This window comes from Phasianus colchicus, chromosome 2, assembly GCF_987193195.1.
Source record: "Phasianus colchicus chromosome 2, bPhaCol1.hap1.1, whole genome shotgun sequence".
In the NCBI taxonomy this organism is placed as follows: Eukaryota; Metazoa; Chordata; class Aves; order Galliformes; family Phasianidae; genus Phasianus; species Phasianus colchicus.
In genome coordinates, this window is record NC_143437.1 from 35,152,963 (window position 1) to 35,176,061 (window position 23,099).

The 23,099-nt window shown below is 37.9% G+C and overlaps 1 long non-coding RNA gene across 1 annotated transcript; it reads right to left on the minus strand.

Annotated features, from left to right (window-relative positions):
• Positions 1-1,580: 1,580 nt before the first annotated feature.
• Positions 1,581-23,058, minus strand: LOC149918957 (uncharacterized). The gene is made up of 3 exons (XR_016464185.1): positions 22,969-23,058; positions 8,957-9,056; positions 1,581-2,013 (listed from the first exon to the last, which is right to left on the minus strand). It is a non-coding gene; the product is annotated as an uncharacterized LOC149918957 (long non-coding RNA).
• Positions 23,059-23,099: the final 41 nt, after the last annotated feature.

Sequence of the window (23,099 nt, forward strand, 5' to 3'; positions counted from 1 at the left end):
AGGCTGGAATGTATGATGGAGAGATGGCCTTGGCTTATCTAAAGTGAACTTGATCTAATTTTACTTCATAGAATTGTTGATAAAATGAAATTCACCAAATCTGGTCTTTTTTTCTTTCTCTCTCTCTCTTTTTTTTTTTTTTTACCACAAAGAGAGTAACAAATATTTGCAATAAAATACAATCTATAGGGGATGCTATAGTTACTACTCTACAAAGTTCATATGTAAGGTTTAATGAGGTCATTTTTTTCCTCCTCTAAGTCAGTTCTTGCAGAAACAGCCTGGATTCCATCTAAAATATGCCAACAATGTAGCAATGTTGCAGGCTCAGTCCTGAGTTTTTCTCTTCAGGTCTCAAGTACGTATCACTTTCTTACTTTTGACCTCTTTACACACCCAGTTTGCAGTAAGATCATCATGAAGATACAAGGGAGTGGCCTTGAGTACAGATGTGTCCTGCCCTAGCCTTCATTATTCCTAAGCTCTTTGGCCTGTGTCTTCTCACCAGGTTCTTCCCATCAGTAAGTTCCACTTACTGGAAGATGTATAACATTTTATGTAGCCTTATTCAGCATTTAGCAACACCTTTTTTTCCTCATGGTACCAGTGGAGACTAATGATTCCTAATGGCTGGCTAACATCTGTTACATACAGGAAATTAAGGATGTATTCTTACGCAGCTAATCTGTTTACAAGGGTGGATAGTGATAGGACAAGGGGGAATGGTTTTAAACTGAGACAGGGGAGGTTTAGGTTAGATATTAGGAGAAAGTTTTTCACACAGAGGGTGGTGACACACTGGAACAGGTTGCCCAAGGAGGTTGTGGATGCCCCATCCCTAGAGGCATTCAAGGCCAGGCTGGATGTGGCTCTGGGCAGCCTGGTCTGGTGGTTGGTGACCCTGCACATAGCAAGGGGGTTGAAAGTAGATGATCATTGTGGTCCTTTTCAACAGAGGCCATTCTATGACCTCTTCCATAATCTCTTCATTGTACAGAGAGGGATACTTTTATTTGGTGAGAGAAAGCATCATAATTTTGCCTTCAATAATAGAAATATTCATTTTCATAGAGCAATCTTGCTTACCTGGGCATTTATAACTTATGGTAGCAGTGAGCTATCATGAAAGTAAAAACACTAACCAGAAGTTCAGCAGAGCCTTCTATTTGTGCAATTTGAAGATGTGATTGATGCTGCTTTAAGCAACTGTTATTGGGTAACAACTTCTAACTGGACTAGGATCAATTAAGGTTATTGCAGTTAGTGTTTGGATTGTATTTTTCCCAGTTACTTTCACCATGGGGAGGGACAACCTCAGGACGGGTGATGCTAGAAACTGAAGAATGAGGAAAGTCATGCAGGATAATTAAGCCAATCATGACTCATAGATCACAAATTGTTTCTTAAAAGTGAACTCATTGCTGATTTGGCAGGAAATGCACTCTTTCCACCAAGGATGGCATGAAAATGGCCATAATTGCTAGCAGGATGAGCTTATGTCACTTGAACTTTAGAGGAATATTAGTATTTCAAATGTTTGAATGCAGCCATAGTGGTAAAATGAAGGGAAGAGAGGAAGAAGGTGAAGTGCTTGACACTTAGTTCATACCATTCTAAGTAAAAGCAAGAAGGAACACAGAATTATCCATTTTTGATTTGCACATTGAAACCTGCTGTTGATCAAAATGCATTTACTTGTTTTTAGTATTATTGTGAGCCTCTCTCCCTTGCCTTGTTACCATGTTCAACAACTTATTCTCTATTCTAATTGCAAGAAAAAGAAAGCCACTGATCTGCATGAAGGTTTTATTGGAATATGGACAAACATACAAAAGCTCAAGCGTTTACATGAACCAGTTAAATAGCACTTGATGTCCTCAATCAGCAAGCACAGGGATACAATTAACTGATATTTTAGTTGTTACATGAATTGACCTTTATCCAACGCAATCCTTAAAATTAATTTGGCACTCTGTAATCCTTGCAGATTGGCAGTCCAATCACACCAGGAGTCTAAAAAAAAAAAGTACAGTAGGCACTTCAATACCCTTTAACCTATTAAAACATGCCCTGTGGTATTTCACAATCCACAAAATTGTACCAGCGTTTGCAATTAATTACACATTACAACTACCATGTGTAGCATAGACATTAACTTGTATGGTGCCTTAATTTCCCTTGACCTTAGTCCCATACTGCTTAGGAGAGGGCATTTTTCATTTGTGTGAAACAGTGAAAGAATCTTTCTGCAACAGAGAAATTTAGCTTCCAAAATGATTCTCTCTTGTTTTGTTGACGTTGCGTCCTGGTGTGAACTTTGTAGTCCTATGCAATGTTGGTAACATTTCCGTCTATGTGCTTCTGAATCAACTGCTGCTTTTCCTTCAGCTTCGTGAATAGGCACAGCCACACAGTTGTTGAAAGCATATTTGAATTTCTTTGCGGTAGTGTGGTTTGTAAGCAGGGCTTAGCCTCCAATGGAGAAAGAAAAGACTGAATCCCTCAAAATACAAGTTGTCAAAAGCATCCTCATGATTGCTTCGTCACTGGCAAAGTTAAAGAATATGAATATCAGATATTGTAAGATTTCTGTGCTACAATTTGTAACTGCTTTGCAGGGATGCTCATGCTGTTCCCCAAATCCATGATACAAAACCTTCTTAATATGCCTCTTTGCTTTTGTGTGAGCACAGTCTACATGCATCAGAGTTCAGGTGATGCAGTTGGAAATCTGCTTTATCTGGAAACAATATTTCTTTTCAGCTGCATTCCTGAAATCAAGTTTCCAATTGGCAAAAGTAACTTTTCATCACCAGTAATAAAAGAAGTACTTGCCAATATTAAGTTAGCTGTGCACCTGTAGCAGTATTGGGAAGATCTACCTTAGACTCTACCTTAGTAATGTAAAGCTAAGTCCATAAGACCATGGTTTTCTTGACTTGTGTGCAGTGGTGAAAAAAAAAAAGTCTTTGTCCAACCTTAGTTATATCTAGGCTGCAAAACTGGGTTAAGACATGAGACTGCACTTCCACACTGCTTAGCTCCTGATGCCATTTTTGTCTGTGCCAACTAATAGTCTCTGAGACAATGCCCAAGGACAGTCCAGGGGAAAGTATGTGCCAGACACCATTTTCAGTACATTGTGTGAAAGTATTGCACTAGGCTTACTTCCTTTTGCCCTTTACCATCCTTCAGCACCATCCTGTAAGCTTTGTACACTCAGATGTTGCTATGTGCCCTCATTTCACATTTAGAGGCGAGAAAAAAAACTTTTTTTCCCCTCATCTGGCAGCACAGCTTCTGAGAACAGGAAATCAAACTCCACGTAGAACCCAGAGGAGAATGTGAGTCAGGTGCTATGCAGTGTGGAGGTAGCTCATGCCATTTGGCTACAAGGTCAGTAAACCATTCATTGGCTTTGTTTTATTTAACAGTATGGGAGTTAACTTCCACATCTGCTTTCTCAGAAAAAGTATTGGAGCTATTCTTAGCCAAGTTGTGCCTGCAAATGTACTCAATTCCTTTTATGTGGTGTATCTTCAGTAATACCCATGAACAGGGTGATGGAACAAGGAGCAGTACTTGTCATGTTTTTGAGTTCTGCTTTGCGAAGTATTTTAATGACCTCTGTGTCTATTTTCTTTCTATTCTGTAGAACAAATGAGTCCTCTCTTACCTGTATGAATCTACAAACTGAAATTTTAAGACTATGAATAAGAGGAGTAATACCAAAAGATACCTGGTTCTAGCCAGGGAATATCTTCAGTATGCTAAACCAAACAGGCTCTGTGCAACTGATAGTGGACAAAAACAATGCTATCTTGTGGGAGTTTCCAGAAAGCACATATACCTATTCCATGACAGGTACTGTACTGAGTTTACCTGAAACGGAAACAGTCATCTTCACTGTAGCCATATGGCGATGTGTTCTAGAGGGCTGACCCAATCAGTGTTGATAACATGCCAATGTTTCAGCTACTGTTGCACAGTGCTCTGCTGTCCTAGTGCATAGGCTGATGAGCAGGAGGCTGTGTGAGGACCCAGCTGGGACAGCTGACGTGAACTGGCCAAAAGGATATTCCAGACCATGTAATATCATGCTAAAATAAAAGGAGATTTTCGCAAAGTAGCTGTTGGCCAAGCAACACTGATCTACTGGTAGCAAGTAATTGCCTTTGCATAATGTTTTCTTTTTCCCCTTTCACTTATCAAACGTCTTTATGTTGTCCTATGAATTTTTTTTGCCCTTTGATTCTCTCCCCATCCCACTGCGGGAGAGTGAGGAGCTGGATGGGAACTTATCTGCCAGCAGAGGTAAATCCGCCGCAGGTATCCAATCTCTTTCTGTCTGTATTTCTATCTCTTAGGAATCCTATAGTTTAGAATCCTATCACTGTTGAGAGAATGGACACAAGCACAAAATGAAAAGCATGAATGCGGCATGGCTGCACTGGACAAAACAGTGACAATAAGGCAAATGTAATTTGCCACCTCTGAGTGTGCAGACCACATGTGAATATCTACATACTTATGTATTTATCATTTCTAAGGCATGCAATTTCATTTTGCTTCTGAGTTTAGGAATATCTACCTGGAAAAAAAGAAAATATTGTGACTATAACTGAAAAGAACACAAATATTGTGACTATAGCTGAAAAGAACACATGAATTACAAATTAATTACAGAGTAATTCACATGGGACAATAATCAACTGTTGACTTAAATTCTAGAGAACTCTGAACTCTACAGAGATCAGTCAACAAACTCTGTGGTTTTATTGAGCATTGTAACTGCAACAATGCTGGGGAATGGAATTTTTTAAGATGCCCTGTGGCTGTCTGCCAGGCTGAACAGGCATTATCTTTTGAAAAATTACACATATGCAAGTGAAGAACAGCCAGATCTACCTCTATACTTATGAATATTGGCCAGTGGAATTCCAAATGATGAATTGCTCAAATTTGGTTTCAATCGTTCTTAACCATACTTAATAGTGCTTTTAATCAAATAGACTTGCTATAAAAACTATGTAAATTCAAGGCAGAAAAAAATCTTTAGAGAGCGGGATAATTATTTATTAAAGATAATTCTGGGCATAGTGTCAAAAGCTGTTAATTAATCAATATCATTTTGGGGTAAGTATTTGGGGATATTATTTGATGTCCATACAAATTTGGGGAAGGCTCTCATACTGATGACATTAGAAAATGTGGAATTATATAAATACTGGAGCTCTCTAGATCCCCTGTCTGAAGTCAATGAAGTTACTATGACTTAGATCTTAACAGTGACAAAAGAATTTGACCTAATTTTATAGGAAGTGTGTCTTTCAGTTTGAAAGACTCCTGTTCATTGTACCTCCAACTGCGATTTTAAAAGAGTTTATAACTCCATACGGGAGATATTAAATCACCAAATCATAATGAGACATTAAAATGCAAAATATTCAACATCCATCTATTTCTTGATTGGTTTTTCAAAACTGTACAGCTTACAGAGAGATGAAAATGAAAAAAATCATTTTAGAACCATGTCTTATTTGAGAGTCATTACTTTTTCCCCAGGTTTTCAGATCAATACTGAGTTTCCAAGTTGCTGACATCTCTAATGCCAATAATACTTTTTAGTCACTGAATATGCCATGAATTACTTCTCTCATGTGATGCTCTACAAACAGCTTTGAATGGAAAGAAGAAGTGAGAATAACAATGTGTAACAGTGTTGGTCTGCAAGAAGCACTGTTAACATACTAAACTAAACCAAACCAGACTGTGATTCAGCTTCATTGCAGCCCAGATATACTGGGAGGGCTTTGAAGGCAGGCAACCAGCTAGTTTTGCCAATTGTCAGGGCAGTGTGTGGGATGGCTGCTCTCTGTGGGCCAGGGAGCCTGATGCTGTGAGGGCTTCCTAAGCTGGTAGGACAGGACATCATCAGCCAGGATGTGTCCCACCAGTCCCAACCAATGGAGCAGGGCAGGAGGCAGGACAGTTAGAGAGACAGGCTAAGATCAGGCTGAGTCATCAGCCCTGAGATAAAGGTAGCCAGGGTTAACCCCAGCCCCAAGATGATGACAGGGCCATGCAGAGGCCAGGGCAGAACAGCAGTCTGTCTGGGACAGAGTCCATATCAATGGAATCTATGGCCAGTCATGCTGAGTAAAAATCCTTGAGCTGCTTGTATGAAAAGTAAACAGATGGACTGGCATTACTGGCAGGAGTGGAAATGAGTAATGTGGAGATGTATCTTTCTGTTACTCAAATGGGAAATCAAGCTCCCTTTTGAGGGAACTTTCCCAAGTGGTGAAGGAGAAGGAATCAGCAGGGAGAGGGAACTGAATTTCCCTCAGCATTTTGAAAGCACAAGAGCGGAATGAAATTTATCTGCTAAATATAAAGAAAGCGTGGATGGATGATGCAGGAGTGGAAAGAATGTTTTGGAGATTGTATAAAACAAGACCTATTACAGTTTTAGGTGTCACCTAATTAAAAACTCTGAGATGAAGGGCTACAATGTAGCTCATTATGGAATTGTGGCTGAACTAAGTGATAGTGACAATATTGCTGGTGTTCTTCATTGCTGCTAAAGAAAATTTTGCAAGCCTACAAAACATTGAATAAGTGTCGAGTTTTAAAACAATGATTGCAAACAATCATACCATTAACAGAATTGAATATTAATTATATGCAGGCTGGCATTTTTCTGTTGTTTGTATGTGCAAAGACAATTTAGTTTCAGACATCATGGTTTAAAATTTAATGCAAGAGAAGAGAACAGCCTGAGATCAATGACTGTCATCCTATGGAAAGTGATAAACATTTCCCTTCCAAGATGATGTGGCTAAACAATGTTCTTATATCTCTACAGAAAATAGATGCAACTCATGGCTATTCCGAAAATGCAGTTGACTCCTACACTAGGGACTGACATTAATTTGGTGGTGGTGTTTACAAACTTAGAATTTGTTTCTGATATAGTTCAGTGCTAAGAAGAAACCAGATGCATTAACAGCTTGAGTCACATGCAAATGACATGTTTCTCTTTACAATATAGTAGTAAACAAACATTATAAATAAGAAACCATACTGATTAATTCTCTAAAGAAAAGTGACTATACCAGTAAGGTCACATCTTCATTTATAAGCATGCCATCTCAATTATTTCTGTAGTAGATGGAATCATTAGAGTTGGAAGGGGCCTTTGAAGGCCACCTGCAATGAACAGGGACACCACAGCTAAATAATGTTGCCCAGGGCCGCCTAATCCAGCCTTGCCTTGAAAATCTCTAAGATGGGGCATCAATCACATCACTGGGCAACCTGTTCCAGTGTCTTACCACCCTCTCTGTAAAATATTTTTTCTTTATATCTAACCTAAATCTCCCCTCTTTAAGCTGGAAACTATCTTCCCTTGTTCTATCACAACAGACTCTGCTAAAAAGTCTGTCTCCTTCTTTCCTGTAGCTCCCCTTTAGATATTTGAAAGGTCACTATTTTATCACCTCAGAGCCACCTCTTCTCCAGGCTGAATAGCCCCAGCTCTCTCAGCTTGTCCTTGTAGGAGAGGTTTTCCACCCCTTGGATCATTTTTGTGGTCTTTCTCTGGATGCTCTTCAACAGGTCAATGTTTCTCCTGTACTGAGGACTTCACATCTGGCTGTAGTACTCCTGGTGAGGCCTCACCATCACAGAATAGCAGGGCAGTATCACATCCTTTGACCTGCTGGCCACGCTTCTTTTGATGCAGCCCAGGATACAGTTGGCTTTCTGGGCTGCAACAGCACATTGCTGACTCATGTTCAGCTTCCCATCCACCATTATCCCCAGGCCTTTTTCAGCAAGGCCATACTCAATCTTCTCATATCCTAGCTTGTATTTGTAATGGGAATTATCTCCACTCAGGTGCAAGATATTGCGTTTGGATTAGTTGAACCTCATGAGGTTCACCTGGGCCCACTGCTCAGGCCTGTCTAGGCCCCTCTGGATGGCATCCTGTCCCTCTGGCGTGCTGACACACCCCATAGCTTGCTGTCATCAGCAAACTTGCTGAGGCTGCACTCAACCCCTCTGCCAATATCACTGATTATATTAAAGAGTATCAACCCCAGCACTGGTCCCTGAAGAACACCACTCATCACTGACCTCCATCCAGGCATTGAGCCATTGGCTACCATTCTCTGGACTTGATCCTACAGCCAGTTTTTCGTCCATCAAAGAGTTTACCCATCAAATCCCTATCTTTCTAATTTGGAGAGAAGGATGTTGTGGGGTACCATGTCAAAGGCCTTACTGAAGTCAAGATAGATAACATCAGTGGCTTTTCTCTTGCCCATTTTTGCAGTTATACTACCAGAGAAAGCCGCTAGGTTGGTCAAGCAGGATCTGCCCTTGGTGTAGCCATGCTGGTTCTCTCATATCACCTACCTGCCTTCCATGTGCCTTAGCATAGCTTCCAGGAGGATCTGTTCCCTGATCTTCCCTGTGCAGAGGTGAGACTGACAGGTCAGTAGTTCCCAGGGTCATCCTTTTAACTCTTTTTAAAAACGGGTGTGATGTTACTTTTTATTCTAGTCACTAGGGCTTTCACCTGATTGCCATGACTTTTCAAATATCATTGAGAGTGACTTGGCAACTACATCAACTAATTCCCTCAGGACTCTGAAATGCATCTCATCAGGACCCATAGACTTGTGGATGTTCAGGTTCCTCAGGTGGACAAGAACCTGACTTTCACTTACAGTGAAGAATGTTTGAGGGCTTTGTGGTGAGCATTACCAGAGAAGTCTGAAGAAAAATGCTAAGTACCTCAGCTTTCCCCTTGTCAGATATTACCAGTAGGCAAGTTTAAAAGTGTTACTCAATCAGTACATTATCATCTACTTCACTTTGCATTGGAGTAGGTAGGTTTAGCTAACGTAAGATTTTGATAAATTAAGTTAGTGCATTTATCACAAACCTGTCTGTCAAAATCAGCCATGTAAGACCATTTCTGAAGGAAGCAAATGAGCTGACAAAATGGCAAGAATTTGGAGGAACTGTCACCACAGAGTCTGGTTCTGTTAAAAAAAAAAAACAAAAAACAAACATTAGTCAGGGGAAAATGAAGTTTGTAATTATAGCTTTTTGTCGAGTGACTATGGATTCAAACTCCTGGATTATGTCTTTTGTGGGGTTATAGTTTCAGAATTCCTGGCTTTAAAAGATTTTTCCTGACTTCACTGAATCAAGAAAGTGTTTACATCGAGTTTTTGAGATACAAAACTTTCCTTTTAACTTTCTGGCTTCACTCAGACATAGAGTCAAAGGCTATATCAAGAATTTGATTTTTATTTACACCCTCAATATTAGGTGAATTTAACTGCAGTGCTGTAGATCAAAGTGATAGTTGCTTCTCTCATCTTTCTTTTTTTGTATCATATGTAGATATTGGCTAATCATTTAATCTTGGCAGCTGTTTCTTTTGTTAACTTCAAAGATGTATTGCTATATGACAATAGTACAGTTACTGAGGCTTTTCACAGCATTCTGCCTAAAATAACTCATTACTGTTTGCTCATGTCATTTACAGTTTGAATGCCTGATGCTTAAAGGAACACTATAAAACATATAAACTAGAATAGTTCTCCTGCAGTTTCATTCCTGATTATCTATACATCTTTCCACATTTATTATTTCTAAAGAAATTTACTATGTAATCATCTTATTAGCATTCACCAAATCCTCATGGATATTTTTTTTTCCCTGAAATTGTGACCATGGTTACAATTGGAATAGAAACACAGAAAATAGAGATGAGCAGAAGTTTAATACAAATTCATGAAAGGTTGGTGGACTTCAACATTATGAACAATTTAGAGAGGTTAAATGTCAGGACTTCAATTGTATAATTAGTAATATTTTCATTCTGAAGGGAAAAAAACTGTTCACTGTTTCAAATGTGTATATTGAATTAGTAAGATGAGGCAAAAGATCTCACTGAGGTAACTGAAAAAGCCATTTGCATATATTATGTTTCTGCTACACAAAGTTCTTTTAGTGTGTAAATCATCAAGCACTGGGAGGTCTAAAGAAGATCTTTAACAGTTATTTCTTGAAAAAGTGGGCTGGAGAATTAGAGAAACTCAAATCCAATTAAATGTAGCTGATGTAATGCTTAAGAGTGTTCCAACATTCAGCTGTAAGACTTTACTAGACGTTATTGGATTGAAGATACTGTTGTCTCAGAGATATGATGACATTGCCACCAATATGTAATGCAGAGACAATTTTAAAATAAGTTATTCTATTTTTTTTTATAACAGTCAGAAGTTTTCCACCGCAAGGAACAGTTTCCACATCTTATTTGTCCTTGTGATTTATTTTCTCTAAATACTATAATATTTATTTTCTATCCATCTTGAGATTTAGATACATGACTTCAGTGGCATTAGCATGAACATGAACAATATTGATGTTTTAACCTACACAATATGACTTCCAAAATACACAAGTATCATTTCCCTACTGCTTTTGCTTACTGTTTCCTCAAAAGCATGCTTATAGTGTGAAAAAAGCACAGTGCAGGACATAGTTTTATTAAGACATGCACTTCTCAGCGTATAGTCTTGTCCTATAAGCAGAATATGCCACATACATTGCATAAAGTGACAATGGGCCACTAGTTTGATTGCCATTTTTCTCCCTGCTCTTGCAGAAAGCTTACCCAGCAATTTCCTTTGACATCTGTCAGTAGTCTGTTGTTTTAATTACATTATAGCTCTCCAATCTCATCCATAAATCTTGTTAGTGATTTTATATTGTTTTGGGTAAAAATTCTTCAGAGTGAGGGGGAAAACCTGAAGAAATTCATTATGAATATAACTGTTATATCCTGCCTTAAATGGAAAGATTAATCAGGTATTCACTTTTTAAAAAATGTGTAATCTTAATTCCATCAAAGATTTATTTATTTATTTATTTATTTTAATGTCAAAGCAATGTATTACATCAACAGCTTCAACTGTTTTGAGGAAATGCATTTGCACCCCAAACTGTAATGCTATTAAATAATCAAGTTAATGAAAATATCCATTGTTTGTAGCCATGCTGCTTAGCTTTATTAGTCTTCCCCACTAACACGTCTAGTCTATTCTAGTCTCTTAACCAGGACTGATGTCAGACTGATGGTCTCTAGTTAGTATTTTTAATACTGTCAGTATGGTAACTGTTGAGTCATGGCCTGAACCACTGATTGAGCACCTGGGGAAAAGACCCTGGGAGCACAGGTGAAGGCAATTCAGCTGTGTGACTAAAAGGGGTGGAGCCTGGCTGCACTTCTCTTAGACCTCATTTAAGGGCTGACTGCACCTGGGGAAGGATCTCTTTCTGGAGATTTCTTTTTGGTGAAGTTTTTCCCAGTAAGAGTCTTCCAATGTGGGTGAGTAATCTTCTTCCCTTCCTTTATAGCACCTTTCTATCCTGCTGGTCCTTCTATCATCACACCTTTGTTGTAATGCCTTTCCAATCCTATTGATCTGTTCAACTGCTACACTGTTGTAGTACCTGGATTTTTTTTTTTTTTTCTATCATCTGTAACTTCAATAGTGTTTCAAGAATTACCAAGAATCAGTATTGATGGCTCAGTTCAGAGTACTCACAGAGTCATAACATAGTTGAGGGTGGCAAGGACCTCGGGAGGTCATCTAATCTAATCCCTACCCAAGCAGGGACATCTTGTGCTGCCCCAGACTATGTCCAGGTAGCTTTTGAAAATCTCCAAGGAGACTCTGCAAACTCTCTGGGTGTCCTGTGCCATCGCTCAGTAACCTGAGGAAACACAAAACAAAAAAAACAGAACAAGTGTTTCCTGAGGTTCAGATAGCTTTACAACTAAAACTGTATTTCATTTTGTGCCTATTGCCACTTGTTCTGTCTCTGAGCACCACTGAAAAGAGCCTGTCTTCATCCTCTTTGCCACCATTCCTTCAGGTATTTATACATATTGATGAGATCCCTCTGGGCCTCTGTCTTCTAGATTGAATTGTCCCAGCCTTTCTTAACATGTGATATGTTCCAATTCCCATATAGAATGCGGATTAAAGAAGTTCAATGACATGGTCAGTAGGTAACTGTTTCACTGTTACACTTACTGTTTAAATTACATATGAACATGCTGCTTTCTGGGACAGTTCTGTGTTTGAAAGAAGTCTGCCTTTAGAGGATATTAACCTTAATGCAAATCTGATCAAAGGTGGTGGTGATGAAACTTGTAGGAATCTGTCTTAGAGAAGCCACAATGCCATCTCCTTTGGTGAAAGGTTCACACCCACATTTGAACAATTTATCTTTGACCTATGAGAGTCTCTGTAATCAATCAGAATCCTGAGCACTGACAACTAACAATTCTTGGGAATTTCTGTGGGTAAGGAGACATTTCTCACCCTGAAGTAATGAGCTGGCTTTAGTTAGTCTTGTCTTTGTTGCATCATCTGACGTATAATGAGATACTAAAAATGAGCAAGTACCCTCAAGTACTCAGGGAAATCCAGTTAATGCATTATTTCTCTTTTGCAACACAGCTTACTGCAAATACTTCAGATCTCTTGTCCCTTGCACTGACATCCCCTCCGAATGTAAAAATGCACCCAAGGCCACACTCTTATCTCCAAGTGCTTGCTGACTAGAGACAAGAAAATTCAAGAGCCAAATTAGCAATGAGGAAAAACAAGACTAAGAATTTTAATCCTTCAAAGCAGTGAAGTTGTCTTCAGAAAAGTTAAAGCCTTAATTGCGTGGTGTGGAAAGTTGCCTAATTTATTAGAGTCTCCTTTAAAATAAAAGGCCGACAAGTTTAAGAGGAGAAGTAGCAGTTAATAACTCCTGTAACAGCTGTATCTCACGTGGCCTCAGTTTTCATCTTTCCCTAATATAATTCTATCAACTTCACTGGGAACTTTCACTCATGAAAAAGAACAATTATGTGCATTGTTATTCAAACCTCTTTCAAACCTTGTAACGTATAATTATCAAAGGGATGGTTGTGACTCTTCAGTTTAAGAGTAATTGCTACAACAGATTCAATTATGTTTTGCAAGGCAGAAATTTGTCTTACAAAATCCTGAACTTGCCCTCTAACTAAAATCTTCATAGTGGTATCAGTAGCAATAGTCAAAACTATGCATGTGATTCTACTTGCTGTAACATTTAACACTTGGATAGTGTCAAATGCAAACAGTCAATTCTTTAATCATTCTGTTGGGTGGGTACAATCTCATTGGCTGGCTATCTTTTTTTTTTTCCTGGACTCACTCATGTTTATTTATCATACCCACAGACTTTAATTTCATTCCTGACATTATTTTAGTGTGTGATGTACAAACTTTGTCTCATGGGGATTGAAGTCCAATTGTGTACAACTCAAAAAATGTTCTTAAGGGAATAAAAAATAATGGTGTATGTTGTCCAAACTTGTATGGAAGCTTTGAATTGAATTCAGGTCTGCATGGCCCTGTTTTTTATCTCTTTGGTGCATATGCCTTCCAACACAAGTGTTTTCTTCACCTTGATCTCAGTGGATTTTACTTCAAATGAAAGGCCTGATTTCTGTAGAATTCTGTTTGTACTGCTGACACAGAATATCCATTATTCTTTCCTTAACCTTAATAATGGAAATGAACTAGAAATCTTCAGTAGGACTGACACCTTTAAGTTCCATATACAGATTAACCTACAGAATCCTGCTTGCTTAGAATATTATTTTTTTTGCCTTGCCTGTAAATTGTTTTTATTCCTTATGTGATTAGTTGCAACGTCTTCATTATCACTTTGATGGAATGTGCTTTGAGCACAGCTTTTGAAAACTATCTTCTAGATTCAAAACCAGTGTGAATTATCCTTCACAGTACACACATCTGATATTTTTTTTAAATACAGTACTCTAAAGCTAGACGAATTCTTCATTCTTCCAGTTCTAAAGTAAGATAAATCCTTACTGAGGGTAATGTATTTTTGTTCACTCAAAGCCTATTTTAGTTACTTTCAGCCTGACATCAGGAGCCCAACATATTTTGCTTTTGAATGTATGTGTTAGCAACATGGAACTTCCATAATTATTTCAGCTAATTCATTTGCTAAGCCTGGAAAGCCTCTTTTCCTACATTAAATTCTAATCTGTTCTGTATGCTTTCCTTTTCTTTGCTGGAGAAGAAACAAAGTATGAAAATAAGTGGCCTTCCCTTACTTTGGTTTTGTAGTCATTTGGTCCCTGACAAAGTACAGAAACAACTCAAAATTCTATTTTCTTCAGCAAGAGTAATGTGCATAAAACTAAACCTGAGTATAATGTTTATCATACCTAGAGCACAAATTTCAGAGCTACTATTGATGGATGAGAAATGGAGGTATGCAGGCTGTTGTGGTTTTTCTTTTCACTTTGGTTCTTAGTGTTCTGACTAATTTGGCTCCTTTTTTTTTTTAAAAAAAAAAGATCATAATCAGGAAAATACTTGCATATGGTACATGCTTCTAGCATGAAATTCAAAACTATTGATTTCAGTTGTTCCATTAGAATGAAAAAGCACCACCTAAAATAAGGCATAGTTCTTGGTCTAATCTCGTTTGCTTGTATAATGTCATGTTTCTTTAAACACAGTGGGCAACTGCTTTATTTCAAAATCCTTGTACTTGTGATATCCTGACCTCTACAATTCTTGTCTGTGTTCTTGATTAATTATGCTTGCAATTCTTGCCACTACTTTTTTTTCCTTCAAGCTGTAGAGGCTGCAATCAGACCTAGAACCCCTGTACTTAAAATCATTGTACTCACTGTTAACCTTCTTTGATTATTTTCTATGCCATTTATACAGTCCTTGAATTCTAGCTCCATTTTGATGTTCTTATTGCTAGAAGTGCTCCAGCTAAGCCAATTAAATGCTTGTGATAGGACAGTGGTTTTCCATCAGTATTAATTCTGTAGTTAGACAAGACAGGTGTGTTACAGTAAGTTATGTTCAAGGCTAAGGCTTGAGCCTTAGAATAGAGTGAGCACTGAGAAATTATGACTGAATACTGCAAGACATACAGAAACTGAAGCCAGCAAGCTGTTTATTTCCTAATAAATCCTGAAGAAAAGGTTAAGGCTAGCTGTGAAATCTTGCAAGATGCATGTGGAAACAATGAGGACAAGTGCTTTTGCATGGACAAGAGCTTTCTGTTCTGAGGTAATAATGTCATTTATTATTTGTGTTATGTCTAAGATAGGCTGGGATAAAATAACACCCTACACAGGTAGGGAGAACCTACCTGATCTTCCAGGTCAAAATTATGCCTGTATGCGTCTGGGAATCTAGTCAGTAGTTATCACTCAGACAGGCATAGAAATCCATGCTACTTGTACAGCCGTGCAACTGGTAAGAAAGTTTCATAATTCTTTTAATGCCCACTGAGCTGCCATCAGCTACGTACCAGTACCCTGTCATGGTTTAACTTCGGTTAAAGGAAGAATTTTACCTGAACTTTGTACTAAGTGATGCATTTGCTGCCAAATTGTGGGTTCCAGGAAGACCAGAATGGCTACATCTGGGAGCAGAGACAGAATAGGTAGATTCCCTACCAGTATCATAATAAGATAGAAACCAAATCTGAGCACTGTTATTTAGATTTGGATCTTGTGTTACAGTTTAGCTGTGTATGGAAGAGTGAATGAAGTTTTAGGTTAAATTACAGGTCATGTAAAATCTATATCAACAGAATAAGGATTAGTAAAACATGGTCAATGGCTTTTATGTTTAGTTGCAGAGTGAACATACATTACTGTACCTACATACAGCCTTATTTGTGGCACAGAATTTGAGTTTATGTTCACAACGGCATGGACCAAAAGGATTGTTCTGCTGTTCCAAGTACTGAACTGGGGTTGACTAGGCTGTAGAATATGCGAATCTCAATGCTCTCTTAGTGAATCTGTGACTATATGCAATCATGAAAATTGAGACAACATGAACTCAGTCTGGATTTTAACAAGACATGAGCATCACTGTAATATTTTTGCAATCTGTATGTGACCCAACAGGTACTGAAAGGTGCAAGAATATTTTGCCCTTTGTTGCCTGTTACTCAAATTCTAGCTGCTAGCCTACCATCAGCTGTATTTATCTCATATGTACTCCAGGAATATCCATGAAAAGTTGCCCAGGCGGGCAAGAGCCCTCATCTTTGTTGATAATAAATTGAATCTCAAATTGAAGCAGAACAAACTGCCTGTGTTGAAACTGAGGAGAACAAACACCATGATGACAAAAAATAATGTGCTAAAAAGGAGATAGGTCTGGACCAAATGTATTATGAGTTTATTGCAAAGAAGTAGGGATAAAAGCTAGAATATGAAAATACTAAGTATTTCATATGTGCAAATTCCCTTACTCCTCAGTAAATCTACTTATTTTTAACTCATGGGATAGTTAAGTAAAAACAATATCAGATCCTGCTCAATACTGCTATTTATTTCTGCCAGAACAGATTTAAGCAGCAAAACATGGGATATAGACAACTGAGAATTCACATTTCTTTTGTGGTGTGTAATTAATTTTGTTTTTTATTTGTAGCCCATCAAACACTACACTATCCAATTATGGACTTTTCTGTTTCTCATAAACTCTCTGGCTCAGCAAGTTTAGCGAATATAGGCCAACAAAATTTTGGTTTTATTTGCATTCAAACAAATTGAAAGTAGGTAAAATTTTTATTTCTATTTTTATATTCTACTGATAGCATGTGCCATTATGAAAAAAATTCATAAGACTCCAAGTATAAGAACAGCGTTTGCTGTTCCATGAGGAAAGTCTCATGTTTTACATAGAATGCATCCATGGCGTAACTTTTCCTGTCAGTGGTGATAAATTAACTCAGGAAACCAAGGTCAGTCAGAAAACTGCATATCATTTTTGTGTCAGAAAGAATAGTTAGCTTAGACAAACCATTTCAGTAACAGTTACTGCTTCTGAAATGCATAACATAAATGAACACTTCAGATCTAAGAGAAGATGACACCACCATTTTCACTGCTACTGCCACAAATTGTTTTCATAATAACTTGGTTATCTTGGTTTCAGAACTATGTTGCTAGGAGGCACATCAGAGAAAATAAGTAGAAACAAATGTAAATTCATGTAGAAAAAGTTCCAAAGTTCATATATGAAGTGACAAGCTCTGAGCTAAGCATTACCTTTTAGGAGCAAGATGTAAAGGTTCTGATAAGGGTTCCAAGTCAATATCTTATCAGTGCTCTTAATCAAAAGAACAAAGGAAATAGGAATTTTTAGCAATGTGACTATGACACCATATTTATGGTATGCTTGTACCTTTAATATTGTAAGGTATTCTGCTCTTTCTTCCATGTTAAGAGAATATGCTTTTATAGAGGGCAGAAGAAAGGAATGAAATATAGAAAAACTACATATTAGAAATGACTAAACAATAAGATTTTAACATCAGAAGTGGAAACTAAGAACACAAAGAAATAAAGGGATCAGTTTTCAAACAGAAATAAGGTGATTTTTGTGCAGGGAGTGTCTGAGCTGTGGAGTCAGTGTTAGAGGTTATTTTGGTGCTAAAAGTCTACATGGATTTATAGGGAGACTGGTCAAGTTCATGAGAAATGTCATCTCTGAGCTGGAAAGTGCCCGAGTGGAAAAGCGTTGTTCAGAAATAGAATATTGGCTTGCCTTGTTCTGCTGCTGCTCCTCAGGCACCTGCTTTTGGCATCTGTTAAAACTTGTTTTTGAGTAGTTATGCTATTCACACTAAGTACCAGCTCAGAAAATATCTATTAGTAGTACTCTTACCTAAGTGGGAAGTTAATTGCTTGCTCATCCTGAGGAAAATGCATGGAAGCAGTGAGACTAGTCTGTAGAATTATGCCTTAACTATCTGTCTAATTTAAACATATCAGTTCTGTCAGATTAGTAATAGTGTGACTCATAATTAATGAACTTAACCAGTGCTCTGAGGTGAGTACTACTGTGTGATATCTGAGATCTCTAAGATACAGCTTTACCCTGCCTTAGCTCTAAGTACAAGCATAGATTGACAAGTGAAAATATAGATTCACATTCATGGAGGAAAGGGCATTAACCATAATGCTTGTTTTGTGGATCTTGCAGGTGAGGTTGGCTTCTGTTGGTTGCATACATTAGAGACTGGAAAAAATTATCCCAATTTCGAAGTGATCTGTATGGTCTTATGGAGCATGCTGCTCCTTAAGACTTAGCCACTTAGTTAACTAACAGATTAGAAAGCACAAGGAAGTTTCAAGCCAAAGCGGTACAGCAAGATGTATGTATATTAACTTATATATTTTTTGCATTGTCTTGCTACTGACTTTCAGTCTTTAGGGCCCTTAACCATGGGAACCTGATTACTATTAATCCCGCTTATACATACTCAGAATTAACCAGAGAAGACTATTGGACCTAAGTGGTAGATAAGTCAGTCTATAATGGCAGATGCCTAAGACATCTAAGCACAACACTTCAAGGTAAAGACAGAGGGGTTCAACAGTTCTGGAGTGTTGCAGCTTCCTTCTTCTCAGAGAAGGAGTGTGGTGGCTGACAAAGTCAATGACTCCAGTGCATTCTCCAATGCTCCACCCCACCTCCCTACCCATCCCTTGCAGTCAACAGCCAATGTGTAACAGCCAGTGGCCTCTGAACCTCTGGGCTCCACTGTCCCACCCCAACTCTCCCCATTTGCTGTGTTCTTGCCATGCTGAGAGGATGCCAACAGCTGCTGCCTTTTGAGTTCATCCTTCACTTTCTGATCACAGCCTTATGCATACTCTTTATTCATTTGGAATTCTTGTGGGAAGGAAGGAGAAGGTGAGGGCTATGGAGACAAATGACTCCACAAAAGTATTTTCTTTGCATGTGGTAAACACGCAACAATGCAAGGAGCAGGCTAGATGCAGCTGTGATCTGAATGCAGCAGTGTGAAGGAGGGCTGTTCTAGTCTGACCTCTGCTGATATTGCATGACAGCAAAGTAGGCTGTCTTCTGAGGAGGATGCAGATGTCTTCCAATTATTTTTCACAGAAGTATTTCTTAATATGTGAAAGCAAGCATAGAGCTCATTATATAAAATTACCATCTCACATATCAAGGTTTCCATACAGAGAATGTCCCCAGGACCTGGAGAGAGTAATAAAAAATGGCCAATAAAACTCTACTTTTGAGTATTAAAATATTTTGGTCTTACAGGTCCAAATTGTGCACAAAGTACAAAATCAAACAAATGAGAATTAGAAGCAAAATGTTTGCTAAGTTTTGACTTTATTGATCAGAAACTACAGACTTTGACTTAAGTGTTCTAAAAATTTCTGCTTAGTGAAGTGAGAAAAGAAAATAATGCGTTTATACTGGGAATAAATTACAGTATATAGAGTTAAGGTTCACTGATTATAGAAAAGCAATTTAAAAAAAATCATTATTTTTGGTAATGTAAGCAAATGCATAAATCAGGTCTGACCTAAAAACCAGAGAAGCGTCCATTGAAGGGCCATTCTCTATTTACCTAAAAATAAAAAACAGTGGGAAAGAAAAATGTGTACGAACAGATGAAGATAAGCACTAGAAATAAAATATTGCACCGGGTAACAGTTGAAATAGATTAGTAAATTAAACTGGCTAAAGTTTGAGGAAGACTTGACCTTGATTACCTGTCAAAGGTTACTTTCTAGTATAAGTGTATGATTGTGTTGTTATAAAAAGAGGATCTGAATGCAAAAACACTGCAGTGATTATTTCCAACTTCTTTAAAAATACGGATAGTGAATCATTTAAGTTGGACTGCTCTTATGTTAGTGTTTCCTTGTTTATTCTTTTTCTCCTTGATCAGCTAAAAAATAACTTATATTGATGTTTGGTAGAGCTTGGCCAAGAATTAAATGGGCGGAAATTTTTATTTACTTGACCCTTTCAGCTTGTGACAGTCAAAAAGTGAAGCACATGCGGGGTGTCATAAAGGACTTTTCCTGTTTCATTATCTCCACTGTTCTTTTATGTTTATATCCATTTTTATTATGCTTTTGTAATTTGAGGCACAGTCCATGATTAACAGATGACTGGAACATCTGTTAAAGAAAGGTGTGGCTCCCTTTTTGGTTGTACATCCAGACTTTTTAGTGACAATAAAAATGCAAAGGGAAAAGGGAGGAAATTGAAAGGAACATTTAATCTGATAAGGCATCTGTACTTGTGAGAGAGTACATATAGCTTTCAGCAGACTTCAGATATGAAGTGCTCTGGTTCTGCACATGGGGCACAATGCCAGATTATTAGATGGATTCTGTGAGAGTATCAAATACTAGAAGAATGCGTGCTCCACAAAATGCAAATATATATACCTGTCACGATCCATTATTTTGATGTATAAAGTAATCTCACTGCTTTTATCTGCTGCTCTACTCTGTTTCTCATTTTTTCCTTTGCTGCTTCACCTATTTCTGCCTTCTATTTTCTGTCATCTTTTTCTCTGGAGGCCTAATGTCCCAAATCACCTTGTGCTCAATATACGAGGAATAGGAATGACTTCTGTCCAGCATTCACGCTTTTCCTTATTCATAGCTACATAACCATTGCTATTGCTCATGTTTAATCTAGAGCACCTTACATTAACACCATACTGGAAGAACTGCTTCCCTGCTAATGTGTATACCTATTCATGAGGCAAAAATACAGCAGGTACAGTGACTCAGTCAGAATTTGATACATGCTTAAGTCAACTAATAAGAGGGAAGTTTTATGCTGCCAAGATGTTGAAAAAAGCTGCTTTGCTCCCTTTTTCACTCACAAAGTTGCTTTCTAATCAGTCACTTTGCCTTTACTCAATTACCAAATTTTCTATAACTTCTCAGAACTTTCATTCTGAAAACTTTGACCATTTAGTGAAAATATTGTCATTAGTTCATAGACTTAAATGTTACCTTGGGGAGCAAAACCAACATGTTCTGTAAATCTCACATCATGAAGGAGTCGACTAAAGCCAGACTCAGCCAGACTGAGATCTCTCAGATGTTTCAGGAAAAAAAAAATATTTTCAAATACTGACATCGATAGTTTGTTAATACCAATATGCATATAAAGATCCATGAAAAATAAAGCATTTGAAGTATCTCTGATTCCTGAGAGCTCTTCATTTGTAAGAGTATTTGTAAATTAGTGGTATTAGAGGCAGTTTTCTGCTGGTAAAAGGACTTAGGAAATTTAATTTACATGTGCACATTTCCTTTTTTTGGTGCACATTAACAGTGAAGTCTAAAAATGTACTATAAATGTACTCTTTAATTTTGCAGTGATATCTTCTGAAGAATGTAGATAACTGAAGAAAATTTTAATTGAATCAATGAATTCAAAGCAAATCATAGTAAGATTGTCCTCTTATTTATTCTCATATTTCTTAATTTCTTTTTCTTTTTCTATTGTAGAGGGAACATACAAAAATTGATATGCATGTTAACATTTTCATGATGTTAGGATGCTTCTTTGTTTTACCACAAGAAGCTCCACAAAAATAATAAATCATTAATTTGGGCACAGTGTCAGCAGCGTCTGTGCCTGTCTGCAACCTCACGATATTTAGAGAAATCAATCACATAACCAGTCTTGCTCAGCGAGCTGCTCTAATGTGTATTGCTTGAGATGAAATTCTTGGTGTAAGGCTGAGCTAATGTTTGTGGTACTTTGCTTTTCTCTCTTTTGCCTCTGATTCATGTCAGTATGGTTTGGAAGAATGAAAAAAACCTGTTCTCTTACCTAATTTTTGAAGAGGCTAATAAGATGTTAATAAAGAGTAGTTTAAAGAGTACTACAGCATAATGTTCAACAGCTAAGATATAGGCAATCTACTCAGCTATAAATAATTTCAAGTTAGTCATTAAGCCTCCAAATTTGTGCAGTTTTTTCTCTGATAGATTATTTAAAAACAGATGTTCAATAAGTAATTCATTTCTTCAGTGTAGGGAATCCCCAGGCTCCTCTGGGATGTTTGAACTTTCTACTTTTTTCTACCTTGCTTTTATGCACAGTAGTAAAGGTATCTCACTGCTGAGATTGCTGAACAGTGCCCTGAAAGCTTAATTTCTAGATTGCTGTGAGGCTGTTTAAGTTACACTGGGGACAAAAGCAGTATGAAACTATTTGGGAGGGAGGGAATAGTTATGGAGATAATCCCATTTTGCTATATCTTGTATCTAGTGCTCACAGAGTGGAAGAATAAAGAAGCCTCTCATTATACGGCACTGGAGCCTACTAATAGATCAAAGCATTTCTACAGAGCATTTCAATATTAATGCCATTTGCCTACAGATGAAAATGAAAGATGATAGAGAAATCAATCAGGACATTGATTCCTTGGCATTAAAAAACTCTGGAAAGCAGAAATATTGAATGAAATAATCATTTCAAGAATCATTTTGTGAGCATGTGGTTTTTTTTTTTTTAGCTTGGGCCCTTCTTCCCTGGCTCAGTACATGATGATGGATTTTCTTTTTTTTTTCCTGGAGAGAATCTCTGTAAGCAAAACTGCTCAGTGTTCTGTAACAAATTTTTAATTATGTGAGTTGGTGATACCAAGATGTGTCTCAAATATATGTGCTGAGTACTTTGCTCATCTGTAGCCTGAATATTTATTTCCCGGGGCACACGTGTATTTTGTACAGTGGCTGTGTGTTTAATACAGGTAGAGATGATGATTTGAGTTCTCTTGCCTCTGTCACCTACGATAATTTGGGTGCAGCCTTGATGCAAAAGTGCTGAATTCAAAGTGTTCTTATCAACTATCACAAGCCGCAGAAACTTGTTTGATAAAAAAATTATTGTAACCAGAGGTGAAAAGGAAAAAGAGACATTAGAATAGGTTATTTGAAGGCAGACAGAATAGCCTTGTTAGAAGAGTAACTGCTAGTGGTCTTGTAATGGCGTGGGCCAGCTCTCTAAGTACCCAGGGATGAATCCCATTGAGCCCCGTAGACCCGCACACATCCGGCAGGCGCAGCGCACCCCACACAGCTTAGGAGCTGGCTGAGGCCCGCTGCGCTCCCTGCAGCCCCCTGCTGTGCGCAACGCGCATGC